This window comes from Medicago sativa, chromosome 3, assembly GCF_051527215.1.
Source record: "Medicago sativa cultivar Bolivia chromosome 3, Bolivia_mono, whole genome shotgun sequence".
NCBI classification, from domain to species: domain Eukaryota; kingdom Viridiplantae; phylum Streptophyta; class Magnoliopsida; order Fabales; family Fabaceae; genus Medicago; species Medicago sativa.
The window spans coordinates 38,120,268-38,138,928 of NC_140751.1; the positions used below are offsets into that span (position 1 = coordinate 38,120,268).

The window sequence follows — 18,661 nt, forward strand, 5'->3', positions numbered from 1 at the left end:
TCTCTCTGTCAAAATTTCATGTGAAATGACCAAAATGCCCCTAGGGACTAAACTGACTCTAAATGACTAAGATGCAATTTTTGAAATGGATTTTAACATGGAATTGAAACAAAACTTATACAACAAATTGAAAGGACTCAGAGACAATTTTCAGGGACTAAAATGAGTTTGAACACAGGAAATGACTAAAATTCCCTTTTTATGAATTTTTGCAAATAACATTGAAATAAAATGCAGAGAAACATGCAATTGATCAGGGACAACTTGATATGCAAGAAAAACCTTTTGGATGGCATTAAATGCAAGAAAATATAGACAAAGTCATAATTGAAATTTTTTTAAAACAAAGACAGTAAACCATGCAGCTAAAACATAGTAAAATATCAGGGTAAACAATATCAAATTGGCAATCACTCAATAGTAATAGACACCTATCAGAGATGGAAAAACATTTTGAGCAAGTATTTTTAGGTCCAAAATTAGGGTATAACACATTCATCATCCTTTTCATCTTGAACAACTCACACTGATGAACAAGCATGGTAGCCTTTGCTTCTTTGACCTTCTTAGTACCTTCAAAGTTTGCACAAAGTGAAGCAAACATTGCCTTTGCAGTAGGTTTGTCACTCATCTTCATATAGGTTGTGTGATATATAGAAGCAACAAGTATTCCTCTAATATTATGATGTTTCTTGTAAATCTTCTTCTGAGCAGGAGTATGTTTCTTTCTATCAATAGCAGCTCCTTCTTCATCAAGGACTAAGTCACCAACACCATCTTCAAGAATATCCCACAGTTTTTCATCTAATCCCATGATGTGACTGTACATATTAGTTTTCCACCAGGAAAATTCTTCAGGATTTCCATTAAATCTTGGAGCTTTGCTGGAGTCAGATTTCTTATCCTCAGAGGTACCATAATCATAAGGAACAACATTATTGTTTCCAGCAGTGGTAGTATCACCAAACATTTTTTTCTCAGATATTAATATGTTATACTGTTAAGTGTTAAGACAACAGACCAAGGCTCTAGATACCAATTGAAGGTGAGAAAAACACAAGAAGAAGGGGTTGAATTATGTTTTCTTTTTCTTCTTCTGAAACTGAAATCACTGTTCAGAACCTGATAGAGTTCAGCTTTTGAAGTAGTGTTCAGAGTCTAGTTGCAGCGGATAAATAAATAGAGAGAGAAAGAAGAATGACACAAAGCAATTTATAGCGGTTACTTCCACAATCCGGAAGTAGTCCACTCCTCCTTGCACTTCCAAAGAGAGTTCACTAAAATCAATATTTGATTACAACTGCTCAAGCTCAATAGCAAGAGACTTCAAACTAACTCAAGCACAACTGCTAGAGACTTCCTAAGCTCAAGCACAACTGCAATTGACTTCTATTCAAACAAAATTACAAAGAAAATTGTTTGAGGTTGAACACCTGATATACAATCAGTGGTATTCACAATACAAAAAGATACAAACTCTTAAGACTCTAAAATTTCTAAGATATGAAAGTTGTTAAGAAATTCTGAGTGAACTTTGATGTGAAACAATTTCAGCATAGGTTTGGCTCTTGTAAAATTGTGCGAGTCTCTTAGAAATCTTCAAGTCTTCACTCATTTATATAGAGGTGTGAGAGGAACGTTGTAGATTGCCAACACATCAAAAAGAGTCGTTATTGAAGCTTGATCAAATCACCAATGATCTGTTGCTTTATTTGGTTATTGTCCTATAAATGAACAATTTCATATCCCTTCCAAGAATAGAGAAACACCAGCGTTGATATAGTTGTTATGTTGTACTATTGCCGACATGAAGAGTGAAGTAGTGGAGTAATGGTTGTACAATTGTACTATTGTCCTTTTTTGCGCTCTTAAGTGAATGAGCATCCAATGCCTTCAAATTCCTCTCAATTAGCCGGTCCTCCAGGCTTCTATTCCTTCTGCAATCACATGCTTGAAAATAATAACTTTTAACAAACTCTGAAGCTTCCAGTATTTCAGCTTCTGATGAACATCTTCTAATGAAGTGCTTCTGATAACGTCAGCTTCTGGTAACAGCTTCTGAGGAGTTGTTTTCAATTGTCTTTAGATGTTATCTTCTTCCAAATCTATCTTGTAACACAAGCTCCCCTTTTGTAGATTCCATTGCTCTAATTTGTTCTTTCATAACCTATGCTTGATATATAAAGACATTTAATTTTTGTTTATGGTCCACTTGAACAAATATTAGCATATCCAATTGACATTTATTAATACCTTGTTATCATCAAAACTCAAAGGGTAATGTTAAACACATTTTGTTCCAACACAGTGGACTCACTGGTATCACCTGCAAATTTGGTGAACTTAGGATTTTTGCAACCCCTAGGAAGTTCAGACTATAACACCAATTCCGACAAAGGAGACACAAAGTTTGGCATATTGTTAGCCTGTATTTTCAACACGCTATAGTAAATGTGGTCAATGAAGTTTGACCTAGATTTCGAAGAGAATGAATTGAGTTCAACTCTCAAGTTCAACTGTCGAAGCGAAGTCCAGAAGATATGCAAATCGAGAGGATTGTTTGACAGAGTGAAGAAGATGTCGAAGGAAGATCGGTGTCTAAGAGAGGATCTAAGTAGCAGTTTCTCGTCGAAGAGACATTATTTGAAATTCAAATAAGTCTGTAGTAGTTATTGGCAGCTACGTCTCGAACGTGTCTGTAGGAAGCTATTTAGTATAAATAGCATTTTCCTCTTTGGAAAACGGGTCACAATTCAATCATACTGAAAACTTACGCTCAAACAATCCGCTCGAATAAGGAGAAACGAGCAGACAAGTCCTAATTAATGAATTTGTGCACCACTTTACTTTCATTTTAATGCAATTCTAGTTTAACTTTTTAGACTCTTTTTTTCGTTTAATCTTTTATTTTAAGCTTTCACATCGATCCCTTGAAGATAATCTCGACAGGTCTTACCCTGTGTCTGGATTTCGACAGTTATATTCATAGTTTGCTATTAGTAACAAGAACAGTCACGGTTTTCTTGAAAACAATCAAGCACGAAATGCCTTGAGATTTGTTGTTTGATCTCACTCGCCTTTGTTTTAAATCAGTTCAGTAGTTTACCAAAATCTAGGGTAAACAAATTGGCATGCCCAGTGGGACAGTTTGTGCTTTTGTTTAAATTTTATTTGAAAATTTGTTCTGTTTTTTTTTCCAAACTTGTGATTTTTCTTGTTTATGTTCTTGAGGAATAGAAAGAAACTTCCAGAAATGGTACGTTCTACTCGCAGTAATGATCCACCATCAAGCCCAACAAGGGCGTCGATGGAAAATACATCATTAATTGTAATTCCACAACAAAGTCCACAACCGACGCCATCTAATGGCTCAAATGATGATGAAACAGTGGGGGCAACGATTTCTGCTCATATATCATCAACCATGCCCGTTACAACCTCGACGGTTGCAGCATGTTGCGTCATTTTTCGAAGGTCAAGGCTATTTGATTAACTTTTGACTCACTAATTATTTCACGACTGAACATTTAATTTTTTTTTTTTAGGAAAAGGGGAAAAAGTTCAAACCACCCCATATTGAAAAGATTTAGGGTTCGGGGGTTAGTTACACAAAGGGAAGGTATTAGCACCATTTATGTCCGTAGTATCCTACGGGAACCTCTTGATTTTATTTAATTTATGTGCTATAACTTGCTTGCTTAAAAAGAAATTAGAGTGATGCTTAAAAGAAAAATAAAGTGTTTTTATTTACACTTTTTATAATTTGGAAGGACGAGTGTCCTCTGCCTACGTACCCGTGAGGGATCAAAACCTCGTAGTTTGGGGTAGAAATTGACGTTTGATTGGTTTTGTGTTTTTTTATTGGTTTTGAAAAGGTTTTAAAACGAAAGAAGCCAAAGTGGCAAATGAGTATTTGTTTGTGTTTTTTAATATTAAAGAAAATGGACTCATGATAAAATTAAATTGATTAATGTTTGATTTAAGAAAATAAAAAGACGATCACTTGATTTAGAATCAAGGTTTGTTTATGAAAATATTTTTGTGGTTTTGTATTATTTGCATGTTTTTGTTGTTTTTGAATGATAATTAAAAAAGAATTGAAACTAATGGAGCAGAAAAAAAAATAAAGCGTAGGTATTTTGTGGTGACGTTGGATCACCACAATATCCTTTAACCTAGACTAGAGAGAAAATAAAAGGCATACACCCACACACGCACACATGCATGATTTACATTAAGCCTAATATACATTCTAAGGTTTGTGGAGAATGAATGACAAGGAAAATAAATTATTTACATTAAATCCTAGTTTACATTCTAAAATCCATGCTATAAAGTGAACGACGAAAAATAACTTAGAGTGAAAAAAATGATAAAAAATGCATGAATGAATTACATTAAAGTCTAAATACAATCTAATAATTTTAAAAAGAATGCTTAACAATGAAATGTAAATGCAAAAGACAAATTAAATAATATAAGATGCAGTAAGATAAAACGTAATTAAAATGACAAATGCATGAAAGAATAAAAAGTAAAAAAAAATGGATGCAGGAGGGGGGTGCAGCAGTGCTATGGGGGGTGTGCAAAATAACAAAAAAAGGAATTGGGCTTAAGGGAACTGAACCGGGTCGGTTCACCAAGAGGGTCGGGTCGACCTAGTAGTATAAAGGGGGTGAGACAAAATTTTGCCTTCATTCCAACAAATGCTTTCTCTCTCTTTCTATCATATTTCCCCTTCGTTCTCTCTTCTCTCTCCCATCTTTTCCTATGTTCTTCATTCACGTATGAGTTTTCCGGCGACCGGAAGAGGTTCCCGGCGCCGGAAACTGCAAAAAAGCTTCTTCCTTTTTTAAATTCTTTTCGTGTTTCTCAATTCCTTTTTTTCTCTACATAATTTTAAACCTAGTTTTTTCAAATCATACTCATACAGACCTAAATCTAAAATGAAAGAAATCCTACCTTTATTATTTTTTTGCTGCGGATTCGGTTGTGTTGGGATTGGATTTCGACTTGATTGATGCGTTTTTGAAAACTTGAATCCATTTAGTTGCGTGATTGACTGGTGTTGTGATGATTTTGAATTGTGTCTGTTGGTGCTGATTGACGGCGGTTCCGATGTTGGTGAATTAGTACAGTTTCAATTTGGATCTTGTATTGGGGTTTGATGCGGATTAGTGTATGTTTGTTGTTGTTGTTCACGTGTTGATGTTTGTGATGATGATGTAACGTTGGTTTGAAAAAAAAAAGACGATTTGGTTCTTGGTGAATTGGTTTTTGATGTGAATTGCAGGTTAATTGGGTTTTCTGTGTTACTGTGCGTGATGAATTTTTGGCCCCCCTTTTAATTGTGGTTTGCAGGCTCTTTTATAGTGTCAAGGGTTGTGCTGGAAATATGCTTGAATTGGGGAAGGGGGAACTCGTTTCTGTTCCTGAGTTTGCTGCAGATGAGGGGATTGGAACTGATGAACGCGGGACATGCTGTTTTCTTGATTGGGAGGAATTTGGACTTGGACAAATTTGGATATGGACAGAAAAAAAATAATACTAATAAAAACAGAAAAAGAGATAAAGACTAACAACCAAAACTAAAAAAAAAGATAAAAATAAAATAATGAAAGAGTAAAGATTAAAAAAAACCAAAATTAAAGTTAGTAAAGAAACTTAAATAAAAGATGGAAATTAAAATAAAAGAATAAAAATAAAGAGAGAAGAGGGCCCAACTCGGAACCAAATATGAGGTATTTTAAAATACCTCTCTGCCGAATTTTTCACTGAAAAGTCAGAGACTGATCAGGGTCAAATGACATATGAATGTAAGGTCTTAGGTCAGAAATTGGGGTATGACAGATGCCTCTATTTAAGTTTCTTCGTCCGGAGATTTGAAGATGAAATCTTTGATTCGATGGGCCGAAGAGACTTAAATACAAAAGTACACCAATTTTGACCTAACATGTTACGAATGCTCATGATGTAATTATGAATGCAGGACGATAAAGATGATTTGACTGGATAGAGAAACAACAACGGGGTGCCCAAATTCGTTGAAGAAAAGGGATCCGACTCCACTAGGGTAATATAGTTTCACTGGGGAAAATGATTGTCTACTATCTGTATGATAGATGTATGAAGACAAGAGTCTGATAGGTTTTACCTCCTATCGAAATTGATAGCTGTATGAGGACACATAAAATGTATTACCTATTACCGTATGATAGCCGTATGAAGGTAAGATGAAAAAAGACATTTTCTGCTATCTGTAAGATAGCCGTACAAAGACAAATGACATGGATTACCTACTATCCGTATGAAGGTAAGATGAAAAAAGACATTGTATATTATCTGTAAGATAGTCGTATGAAGACAAATGACATGGATTACCTACTATCTGTATGATAGCCTTATGAAGGGAAGATACTATCTGTAAGATAGTCGTATGAAGACAAATGAATGGATTACCTACCACCTATATGATAGCCGTATGAAGGTAAGATGAAAAAAGACATTGTCTACTATCCGTAAGATAGTCGTATGAAGACAAATGACATAGATTACCTACTACCCGTATGGTAGCTGTATAAAGGTAAGATGAAAAAAAGACATTGTCTACTATCCGTAAGATAGTCGTATGAAGACAAATGGCATAGATTACCTACTACCCTTATGGTAGCCGTATGAAGGCAAAAGATGGATGAGACATCCTTTGACCAGATGTACTTGGGATGACACTTGTGAGAAAACAAAACGTGATTTCAAACTGTTCATTGGTTGGAACTGACCGTTTGAACCATGATGAAAGGTAAAACTGAAGCGGTCCGTTGTTTAGGACTGACAGCTTGAAACAAGATAAAAAGTAAACTCAAGTGGTCCGTTGTTTAGGACTGGCGGCTTGAAATAATATAAAAAGGTAAACCCAAGCGGTCCGTTGTTCAGGACTGGCAGCTTGAGATGAAAAGGTAAACTTAAGCGGTCCGTTGTTTAGGACTAGCAGCTTGAAACGATTGAGGACTGAAACGAAAGGATACGACCAAACAAGACTTTGGGTGACTGATGCACCCATGTATGAATTGATATTGTGTATATGTCGTGTATGAATATGTGAAAGTATTAAGGTATGAATGTATGAATGTATAGATGTATGAATATATGAATGTATGAATGTGTGAATATATAATTATGCAACTTGCATGACTGTATAAACTTAAATGACAGTGACTCGATGAAACGAGACAAGATAGGTAAGATGGGAAGTGCACTGACATCGTAGAACAAACACTCGGCAAACTTCCTTGGAGATGATATTATTGTGAATAAATCAAGCCATTGACGGTGTAAAACCCTGCACAAGGTAGCAATTAATGCCTCATGTGGAGAAAACCCTTGTTTAACCAAAAGTCTGGAAGAAGTCGCCCTTTGTAAACCAGCGCAAAAAGTTCTTCTACTGGTACGCCTCAGCAGTCACGTTTTTTTTTTTGTTTATATTTTTTTTTTGAAAATCCCTAACTTTTGTCTAGACCGCCCTTTCGGGTTTTCAGTCCACCGGGAATATATTCCTTTGTGCCCCTAATTTTTACCTGGACCGCCCTTTCGGGTTTTCAGTCCACCGGGACACTCTCTATTGCCTAATCGCCTTTTCAGGTTTTCAGCTTAGCGAGCTTTTATTTTTGTATTTTTGGGTTGTGACAGCATCTTGCTCAAAGCAGAGGTCTTCTCCATAGTGTATAGCCATGTTTCTCATCCGGAGTGTAACCGTTCTCGAGGCGGATGTTGATGTACGCTCCACCTACTCACAAGTTCAAAGAGAGTATGTTTGTTGTTCACACTTTTCAAAAGATGTAAAAAAAAGTTTCGTATTTTGAAAAAAATTTGCTTCAAGTATTGCCATCAAAAATGGAAGAAATACTGTAAGTAGAATAAATGAGAGTTCCAAGTAAATGGGTGTCACGTCCTTTTTCGTAGATCAAGGCTATTTGATTAGCGTTTGACTCACTTTTTTATTTCACAACTAAACATTTAATTATTTAAGAAAAGGGGAAAAAAGTTCAAACTACCCCATATTTTGAAAGATTTAGGGTTCGAGGGTTAGTTACATAAAGGGAAGGTGTTAGCACCCTTTATGTCCGTAGTATCCTACGGGAACCTCTTGATTTTATTTAATTTATGTGCTATAACTTGCTTGTTTTAAATGAAATGGAATTAGAGTGATAAAAAATAAAGACTAATTTTATTTACATTTTTTATGATTTGGAAGGACAAGTCCTTTGCCTACGTACCCGTGAGGGATCAAAACCTCGTAGTTCGGGGTAGAAATTGGCGTTTGATTGGTTTAGTGTTTTTTATTTGTTTTGAAAAAGGTTTAAAATGAAAAGCCAAGTGGCAAATGAGAATTGGTTTGTATTTTTTATATTAAAGAAAATTACTCAAAATGAAATAAGATTGATTAACATTTGATTAAGAAAACAAGAATAAAAAGGGATCACTTGATTTTTGAATCAAGGTTTATTGTGAAAAATATCTGTTTGTGAGTTTTGCAATATTTGCATGTTTTTGTTGTTTTTAAATAGAAAGTGAAACCTAAAATAAAACCAACGGAGCAATAACAAATAAAATGTAGGTATTTTGTAGTGACGTTGGTTCACCACAAAAACCTTTAACCTAAATTATATATGAAGCATAAAAGAAAATAAAAGGACACACGCACGCACGCACACACATCTTTCTCATTTATATTGTTTACATTGACCTAGGATACATTCTAATTCATATGCAATAAAAATAAATGACGGAAAAAAATAAATCTGCATGAATAACTAATAAACCTAAACTAATAAAAATGCATGAGAAAAGAAAAATAAAATGCTAGAGAAAATAAAAATGATTAAAAAAAAAAGAAATGTAGAAAGGCCACCTGTTCTCTTTATGATGATGGAATCTCTTTAACTTTGGAGAGTAGCCACGGCCTTGTAATTGGAATGGAATAGAACAGCCACGGCAAACACCTACAACAAACTGTTAACGATGGATTCTCTAGAAAAAAGAAGCAGGTGCTACCTGAAACAATTCAAAGCAATATGATATCGAGAACTGTACACCCACGCAGCAGCTTATGTATATGTATATATGTGGAACACGGCAAAAAGTAACAATAGCAATAGTGGTGCTCAAATTGTAATATGGAACTGGAAATTAAAAATTGCCTCCAACAAGAATTCTAAAAAGTATATTATATTATGGTAGTTAGAAGGTTTGGAGCATTCACAAAGCCTCACGTCACTAGCCAATTGCAACCAAATAATTATTCGAATTGAAATACAGAGCAGCAACGAGTAAGGCAAATTAAAATAACAAGTAGGCCGCAGCGCAACAATATGAAAATAATGGAATTGCAACAGTAGCGTGAAAGCAATAACAAAAGCTTCTAATGGAATTCGAATGGATAATTGTAAAACAAATGTTCTCAAGGTTCTGAACTATGCTAGCGTGAATTAAAATAAAAAATGCAAAGCTGAAACTTGAAACTGTGTAGAAATAAGGGTTTTGGAATTAGGTTAAGTTGCAGTGGCTAGGTTTATGGTTTTCGGGTTTTTTTGGAATATTTGTGTGTGTGAAAAATTGTGTCTGTTGCTGCTGTTGTGCAGGCTGTGTTTTATAGTACTAGGCTTTGTTAAAGAAAGGAAGTGAATTGGGGCGAAAGAAAAGGTGATTGACTCTGAAATTGTGCCTTTGAAAGTGGTGTAAACCTGGACATTTTTGTGACCTATTGACTTGTCTATAACTAAAAATAAAAATAAATAAAAAAGTGATAAATACGAATAAACTAAAAATTAAAATTAATGGAATAAATTAAAATAATGGATAATAACAAAATAAATAAAAGATGGAAATGAATTAAAATAAAAATTAAAAGGACTAATAATAATAAAAAGTGTGAAGAGGGTCCGAATCGGAACTAAAAATGAGGTATTTTAAAATACCTCTATGACGGAATTTCCTCTGAGAAGTCAAGGACTATTCAGGGTCGAACGACGTATGAATGTAGGGTCGTAGGTCGAAAATTGGGGTATGACAGATGCCCCTATTTAAGTTTCTTCGTCAGGAGATTTGAAGATGTAATCTTGGAGTTGACAGGCCAAAGAGACTTAAATACAGAGTACACCATTTTTGACCTAAGATGCTCGTGATGCAATTATGAATGCAGGACGGCAAAGATGATTTGACTGGGTTGAAAAACAACAACTGGATACCCAAGTTCGTTAAAGAAAGGGATCCGACTCCGCTGGGGAATTGCAGTTTCACTTGGAAGAGATTGTCTACTACCGTATTGGTTTGGAACGATAGCTTAATGAATACAACATTTTTTAGCAACACATCTTGACCTGACGCACTGCGGGATGGCACTTTTGGAAATAAAGGGTGATTTTACACTGTTCGTTTTGTCTGAACTTGTTGCTTGACATGTAATTAAAAAGATAGACACGAGCTGTTCGTTTGTTGGAACTCGTCGCTTGGCATATTTTGGTTGATTTGTGACATCTATGGACCAGACATACTGGGGATGGCGCTTTTTGATAGGGTTCAAGTTGTCCTTTTGTCGAAAACTAGCCACTTGAAATTGATTGAAGGTAGACTCAAGTTGTCCTTTCGTCTGAAACTAGCCACTTGAAATTGATTGATTTGACTCAAGCTGTCCTTTTGTTGGAACCAGCCACTTGAAATTGATCGAAGGTAGACTCAAGCTGTCCTTTTGTCGGAAACTAGCCACTTGAAATTGATTGATGACAGCTCTTGAACAAATATACTGGGGATGACACTTTTGAAAGGGTTCAAGCTGTCCTTTTGTCGGAAACTAGCCACTTGAAATTGATTAGTGACACCTCTTGAACAGATATACTGGGGATGACACTTTTGAGATTTTGTAATCCGATAAACCGGAGAATGACACATTTTGATATTCCGTCATCCGACAATGTGGCGAATTTAAACACATTTTGTGAAAGTAGAAATTGAGTGATTGCAAGCTATTCATTTGTTCGAACTTGCCACTTGACATATGATAAAGGTAAATGCAAGTTGTCTGTTTGTTAGGACTTGGCACTTGACTTAAGGATGATTGAGGAACGACTGAAAGGATACAGCCGAACAAGACTTTGGGCGACTGATGCAACCATGTATGAATGATGTTGTGTATATATTGTGTATGCATGAATATATGAATGTGTGAAAGTATTAATGTATGAATGTATGATTGTATGAATGTACGAATGTATGGATGTAACTTGTACGACTGTATAAACTGTATATGATAGGTGACTTGATGAAACGAGACAAGACAAGTGAGATGGGAAATGGACTGACTTCGCAGTACAAACACTCGGCAAACTCCCTTAGAGATGATACTATTGTGAACAAATCGAGTTGTTTACGGGTTAAAACCTGGCACAAGGTAGCGACCGATGCCTCCTGGGGATAGATCCCATTGTTAACCAAAAGTCTGGAAGAAGTGGCCATTTGGAAACCGGCGCAGAGCGTTCTTCCATCGACACGCTTCAGTAGTCATGTTTTTTGGTTTTTTTTTTATTTTAAAAATCCCTAACTTTTGCCTGGACCTCCCTTCACCGGGAATATATTCCTTTTTTATGCCCCTAATTTTTGCCTGGACCGCCCTTTCGGGTTTTCAGTCCACCGGGACGCTCTCTATTGCCTAAGCCGCCTTTTTAGGTTTTCAGCTTAGCGAGCTCTTTTTTGTATATTTTTTGTATTTATGGATTATGACTAGATCTTGCTCAAAGCAGAGGTCCTCTCAATTGTGCTTAGCCATGTTCCTCTTTCGGAGTGTAACCGTTCTTGAGTCGGATGTTGCTATACGCTTCACATACTCACGAGTTCAAAGAGAATGTGTTTGTTGTTCGCACTTTTCAAAAGATGTGTAAAAATAAGTTTTGTATTTTGAAAATTTTTGCTTTAAGTATTACCATCAAAAATAGAAGAAATTTTGCAAATAAAATAAATGAGAGTTCCAAATAAATGGGCACAGGCTCAAATTTGATGAACTGAGTGGTGACTTGTCAATGGCATGGCTCCACAGATTTTTGAAAAATTTGGAAAATGGTAAATGTATGGGAAGGGTACATTGAACACAATAATCGCTATTCTCCCTAACAACTTTGAATTGCCCCTGTTTCGAGTCTTTGATTTGTAGGTGCTACAAATCGGAGGTCTTTTGATAGTTGGATGCCCCAAGTGGATGTTGCCCGAATGATGTTACGGGTCTTTAAGCTGCAGATACGTCCAAAACGGAGGTTCTTTGATAGCAGGTATGCCCCAAGTGGATTGTGTCTGACCGGATGCAGTAACTTTGTCTTTTGATCCTTAACTTTTGCATAGATCGGCCTTTCGGGTTTTCAATCTATCAGGATAATCATTTTTGTTCATGCCTCTAATTTTTGCCCGGACAGCCCTTTCGGGTTTTCAGTTCGTCGAGACGCTCATTTTTGCCTAAGTCGCCTTTTCAGTTTTGCGACTTATCGAGCTTTTCTTTTTTTGTTTTTTTGACAAAGTATTTCTTGATTGCAACGGTATTCGTAGGACGTGCGAGTTTGTCGCCATCCATAGTTGTAAAAGTACTGCACACGAGCATTCATAGTTAGGCGTCTACTTGCCCCTGCTGTCTAGTTCAAAAGATAGTACCTTTTTTAGCACAAAGTCTTCTTCTTGAATTTCATGGGGACGAACCTTCTTGTTGGAAGTTTGTTTCAACCTCTTTTGATATAGTTGTACAAGGTCGTCATGCATTTTAAGTTCAACCAAATTGGATTCCATCATAACTCCTATTGACGGGACTTCGATCTCCGCGGGAGGCATGGTCTCCATGTTGTATACTTGAGGGAAAGAGGGGGAGTTGCCTATATTGAAATGTGTAATGAAGCACGATACTCCTGTGAGGCAACGATAACATCTCATGCCAGCCTTTGTAAGTGACTGCCATCTTCTGACAATCTTCTTGATATTTTGTTTTGTAGCTTCGACGGCTAGATGCCCCAGTATTTGAGAGATCTCGTCGGGGATCTCTTCATTCTCCTTTTCTTCATCTTCAGACAAAGGAACTCAAAGTCGAGAGAAAGTATAGGGTTAATGTGTTCAACGAGTTTATTAATGCATGATTTGATTATTGATTTTGACAAGTAAGTATAAATTATGATTATGCAGATATTTGAGGGTGATTGGATTTTTTTGGTTTTTTGTATTACCATTTTTCCAGAAAAAAGCACAAATTAAAAAACAAAGTCGGGATTAAAATGACCTTTTTATTAATGATGAAAATACTTAAAGCAAAAAGCCCTACACAAGTTCACTTTCGTCTCGGGCATAACGAAAGAATATTTTTTGAAAAGTGAAAAGCAACAAACAAACGTTATTTGAACAAAAAAACAGCGGAAGGAACGCCAACAGCGACCCAATTACAGCTAACCACTCCATGTGTTAAGTCTTAGAAGGTCAGGCGGTTGGTCCGGATCAAATTCTGAACTGCATTCTTCATTGCATTACAATGTTCAATATCATGGCCAGGTGCCCCTTGATGGAAGGTACAGAAAAGCTCAGGTCTATACCATGCTGGCAATCTTGCTGGTACCGGAGGAGGCGCCTTGGTCTGGACTAGCTTCCTTTCGAGCAATTGTGGAAGAAAAACCGCATATTTCACGGGAATTGGGGTAAATTATGCCCTTGAAGCCTGTTGTTGCTGATACGGTTGCTGAGGATGTTGTGGTCAATAACCCGATTGCTGAATGGCAGTGGTAGCGGGTGTGACTGCAGCAACGTGTTGATAAGCCGGACGTTTTTGCTGAGGCCTCCCCTGGGCTACAATGCTCACTTCTTGTTCGTTCTTTCTCGGAAAGTTGTTCCCAAATTCATTAGAACTGCTGGCAGGTACACTTTCCATAACTAATCGTCCTTCTCGGACTCCTTCTTCCAATTGTACACCCATACCAACCATCTCAGCAAAGTTCTTAGGCGCACTTCCGACCATCTTCTCGTAGTAGAAATGATTGAGAGTTTTTAAAAAGAGCTTAGTCATCTCTTTCTCTTCAATACGCGGGCTGACTTGGGCATCGGTATCCCTCCATCGCTGGGCATACTCCTTGAATGTTTCCTTGTTCTCGTGAGTCATAGTCTGAAGATCGCTTCGGTCTGGGGCCATATCCACATTATAACTGTATTGTTCCACAAAAGCTTCACACAGATCATAGAAAGTTCGGATCTTTGTTTTGTCTAGATTCATGTACCATTTTGAGGCAAGACTAGCCAAATTCTCTTGAAAGTAATAGATAAGGACCTGATCTTCCTTGGCATATGCGGACATCTTTCTCACATACATTGTCAGATGTTCCTAAGGTTAGGAGTTCCCTTTATACTTCTCAAAATCTGGGACCTTAAACTTGTGGGGTATCTGGACGTTCGGCACCAGACAGAGATCGTAAGAAGTTTTCCCAAACACTTTCTTCCCACGGAGAGCTCTCATTTCTCAATGCATCTCATCATACTTCTCTTGTAGGTTATCAACCCTGTCTTAGGCCCCCACACTCCCAAAATGGAAGATGGGTTCCTCTTCTTGTGGGATAGTATGAACGGCAGGTGCTGAGTAGGTCACGGCGGCTGGAGGAAACGTCGTAACTTGTTGAGGAACATGAGTTGCACGTTGAAAAATAGGCATCTGAGCTTCACAAGCAATGGGACGAAGTATTTCGCTAGCCGAAAAAGGAGGGAACCATGGCATGGTACGTTGTGGTGTAAAGTACTTCGGAGTATCGGCACAAAATGACCATTCAGGGCCAATAGAAACATTTTCGGCTTGAGTCCTGATAGGAGGAGGAGGTGGTTGATTCTGTGCAACCGTCAGTGTTTTCATCAATTCAGTCATTTCGTCCATCTTAGTTTGCAAGGCTGCCATTTCCTTTTGACTCCCTAAAAAGCATAGATATTTTTGGTGATAGGTGTTTGAATCCAGACTGTATGAAAACTGAAGTAATTGTATTTATAATGTAACCACAAGCCTTTACGACTATTCTGGTCCTTTTTTCTTGTCTTTTTTATGATTTTAGTCTTCATTTCTACGTCTATAATTTTGAAATTTTCTAACATTTTCCTCACTTATACATTTGAGGCAAAATGTCATACTTATGTAAAACTAAGGACCAAAATGTTGAATTTAGGAAGGACTATATAATCTTGAATTTAATGTGTCCTTTTTTTTTTTCTTTCTTTCTTTCTAATAACCTTTAATCTTCTTTTTTTTGGGTGAACATATATAAACCTTTATTAGCATTACTCACATAGTAGCATTTCATTATTCTAACACAAATGTATATTTTCCTATATATCAAGAATTTGTTCACTACAGGGACAGATACATCATCTAGCATCATAGAATGGGCACTTGCTGAAATGCTAAAAAGTCCAAACATCTTGATAAGGGCACAAAAAGAGATGAATCAAGTGGTAGGCAGGGAAAGAATGCTAGTTGAATCTGACCTAGAAAAATTACCATACCTTCAAGCAATATGCAAGGAGACATATCGTTTGCATCCATCTACACCCCTTGGTGTTCCAAGGGTGTCAAATAAAGCAAGCCAAATTAATGGTTACTACATCCCCAAAAATACAAGGTTCAATGTTAACATATGGGCCATAGGGAGAGACCCAAATATATGGGCTAACCCATTAGAATTCAAACTAGAAAGATTTTGAGAGTTGCTTTTTTGACATATAATACTTCCTATTGACACATGGAAATGACCAAATTACCCCCACGGTAGTTAACGGCTGCTGATTAAAGCGCCGGTAGTTAACTGCCGCTGGACACTCAGCGGTAGTTAACTACCGCTGGAATTGATTTTATGTCCCACTGTTTCTGCAACTTTTCCACTCACCTCATAAACTCTCCTTCCTCTCCCCGTGTCTGTGTTTTTTCATTTCTTGTATATTCTGGAGAAAACAAAAATGACTCTTCCTCAAAAGCTTCATGAATCTTTCAAAGACAAAACAAGCCAAGAATTGTCTCTCTCCCTAACAAACCAAGAAGTTTCCAGTTTAAACATGTTGATGTTGATCCACAACCTCCTTTACTTACTAAGCAAAAATATTCATAGATCCATAGAAATCAAATAATGAAAATAACACAAGCTCAATGGAATTTTGGCCATGGATGTTTTTTTTATCTTGGACGAAGTAGCAGATCGGATACAAACTTCAAACCCCATTAACTAAGCTTGTATCTTTTCCTCAATTCTAGATGGATTTTTTTTCTATGATGTTAGTTTTAATTTATTCATGTTTAATTATTTGTCACTTGTAGAGAGAATCACATGTCCTTTGTCACTGGAGAAAAGAGGTTCTTTGTTTTAATTGTGAAATTTGTCATTGAAATTTCAATGACAATGACAAGGCAATGGTTTACAAAAGCAAACAGGAATGGGTTTGTGGAAGAAAATGAAATCGGACAGTAAACAAAATTAATTCCAGCGGCAGTTAACTACCGACGCTTATATCAGCGGTTGTTAACTACCGCTGGGGGTAAAATGGTCATTTCCATGTGTCAATTGAAAGTATTCTTTGTCAGAAAAGCAACTCTCAAATATTTTTAAGTGGAAAATATGCAAGAATTGATCCACGTGGAGTTGATTTTGAATTGATTCCTTTTGGAGCTGGAAGGAGAGTTTGTGTTGGGTATAAAATGGCTATTGTGGTGATTGAGTACATTCTGGGCACATTGGTACACTCTTTTGTCTGGAAATTACCAAATGGTGTAGAGCTAAACATGGATGAGGCCTTTGGACTTACATTGGAAAAGGCAGTGCCCTTGTCAGCTATAGTTACCCCTCGCTTGGTCCCAGATGCTTATGTTTAATATAATGCTCATATATAAGGCTATATAATTACTATATACTATTATCTATGATAGTTACCTAATATAAAATCCCTTCAACCAATCTGGACTAATCAGAAACACATTGATATCTTGTAAAATCTTTTTATAATCTCAGTCAATGTCAATTAAAAATCCCTTCTTGACTCTAGATTGGACTAAATTTAACTCTGTAACTATAAAAAAATCAACATCTAAAATTTTGTATAAAATAAAATTGGACAATCTTGATTAACGAATAGTCTTCCACCAAAAACATAAACTTTCCTTTGACCCAAACAATAAGAGCAATTTCCCATAGCTTTAAATCCCAAATTATAGATCTGAAGCCTCTCGTAAATGACCCCAACAACCTCGCTTGTTAATCATGTAATGTTTTTTGTTTTATTTTTAATTACGTGTTTTCTCATATGTATGAATTTATCCAGATGATAATAAAATGGGAGAGCGTTTGGATTGAGAGAGGCACATGGTAATTCAAGGTATAATCACTTGAATTTAGACAAACAAGAAGGAGAGAAGGACGAAGAAAAAGAGTGAGAGAAGAGAGAAACAGTGCAGAATAAAGAAGAGAGATGATGAGATATGGCGGCACACTTTAAAATAGAATTTAATCTGATCCATTAATTTAATCTAATGGCTATTATGTAACCCTCTCACCTCTCATTTTAATAACTCCTCTCATTTGGGCTCTGTTTGGTAAAATTAGCTGATAGCTGATAAGCTAGCTGATAGCTTTTAGCTGATAAGCTAGCTGATAGCTTTTAGCTGATAAGCTAGTTAAAGTGTTTGGTAAAATTAGCTGATAGCTTTTGCTTTGAATAATAAGGGTAAATATGGAAGAAAAAATGAGAAGCTAAAAGCTATAAGCTCAAAAGCTACTTGAAGTAGCTTCTGAAAAATAGCTTAAAAGCTCCTGAAATAAGCTATAAGCTCGTTGTACCAAACAGAGCTTTTGTGTTACCAAACAGAGCTTTTTTTGTCAAATGAGCTTATAAGCTAAAAGCTCTTTTTGGTGGTTTACCAAACAGAGCCTTGATCCCCTACTTGAGCTTATAAGCTAAATGAGCTTTTACTCTCAAATTCATTAACCAAATTCTTCTTTGAAATCGACTTCGATGAAAATTGTCCAATACTTACAGATTGTATCTAATGTGAGTGGTGTAATATGAAACTACAATTCTTGAGATCCAATTCATACAAGGAAATTTCATCCTTCTCATCCAATTAACTCCGACCCTTTCTTCATTGACCACTAATTACATCACTTGGAATGGATTTACTCAGCAAGTGCTACTAATGACTCACAAATGATTGTTGAACATCATGAGAATGAATATAATCATCACACACTTTCAGATATGGAACAAGATCAATGGAGCTTTCCTAGTCAAGAGGATTTGAGGGGAAGGGAGATTCCAACAGAGGTTTTGATGGCGGAAGCGAGATTTACGGCGAGAGGGGAGAGAGATGGATATGAAAGAGAGAGGTGGGTATTATGAGAGAGAGAAAAGTGAATGAATCTCTTATTTTTCATTGATTGAATGAGATCAATACAGAGTTATTTATACATGATATGGATTGTATGCTAAGTAATGTAAGCTAGCAACTAGAGTATTACAACTTCAAGTGATAACTTGCTGCGCAAGTTATCTCTGATAGCATGAAGGAATGTGAACTGTAATAGTCCCCCTCAAGTTGGAGGTTTATATATGTCTATTAAACCCAACTTGAACAAAA

General features: G+C 36.4%; 1 pseudogene; it reads left to right on the forward strand.

Moving 5' to 3' along the window:
• The window catches only part of LOC146937496 (uncharacterized), a 31,588-nt pseudogene extending 26,043 nt beyond the window's left edge, over positions 1-5,545 (forward strand).
• Positions 5,546-18,661: the final 13,116 nt, after the last annotated feature.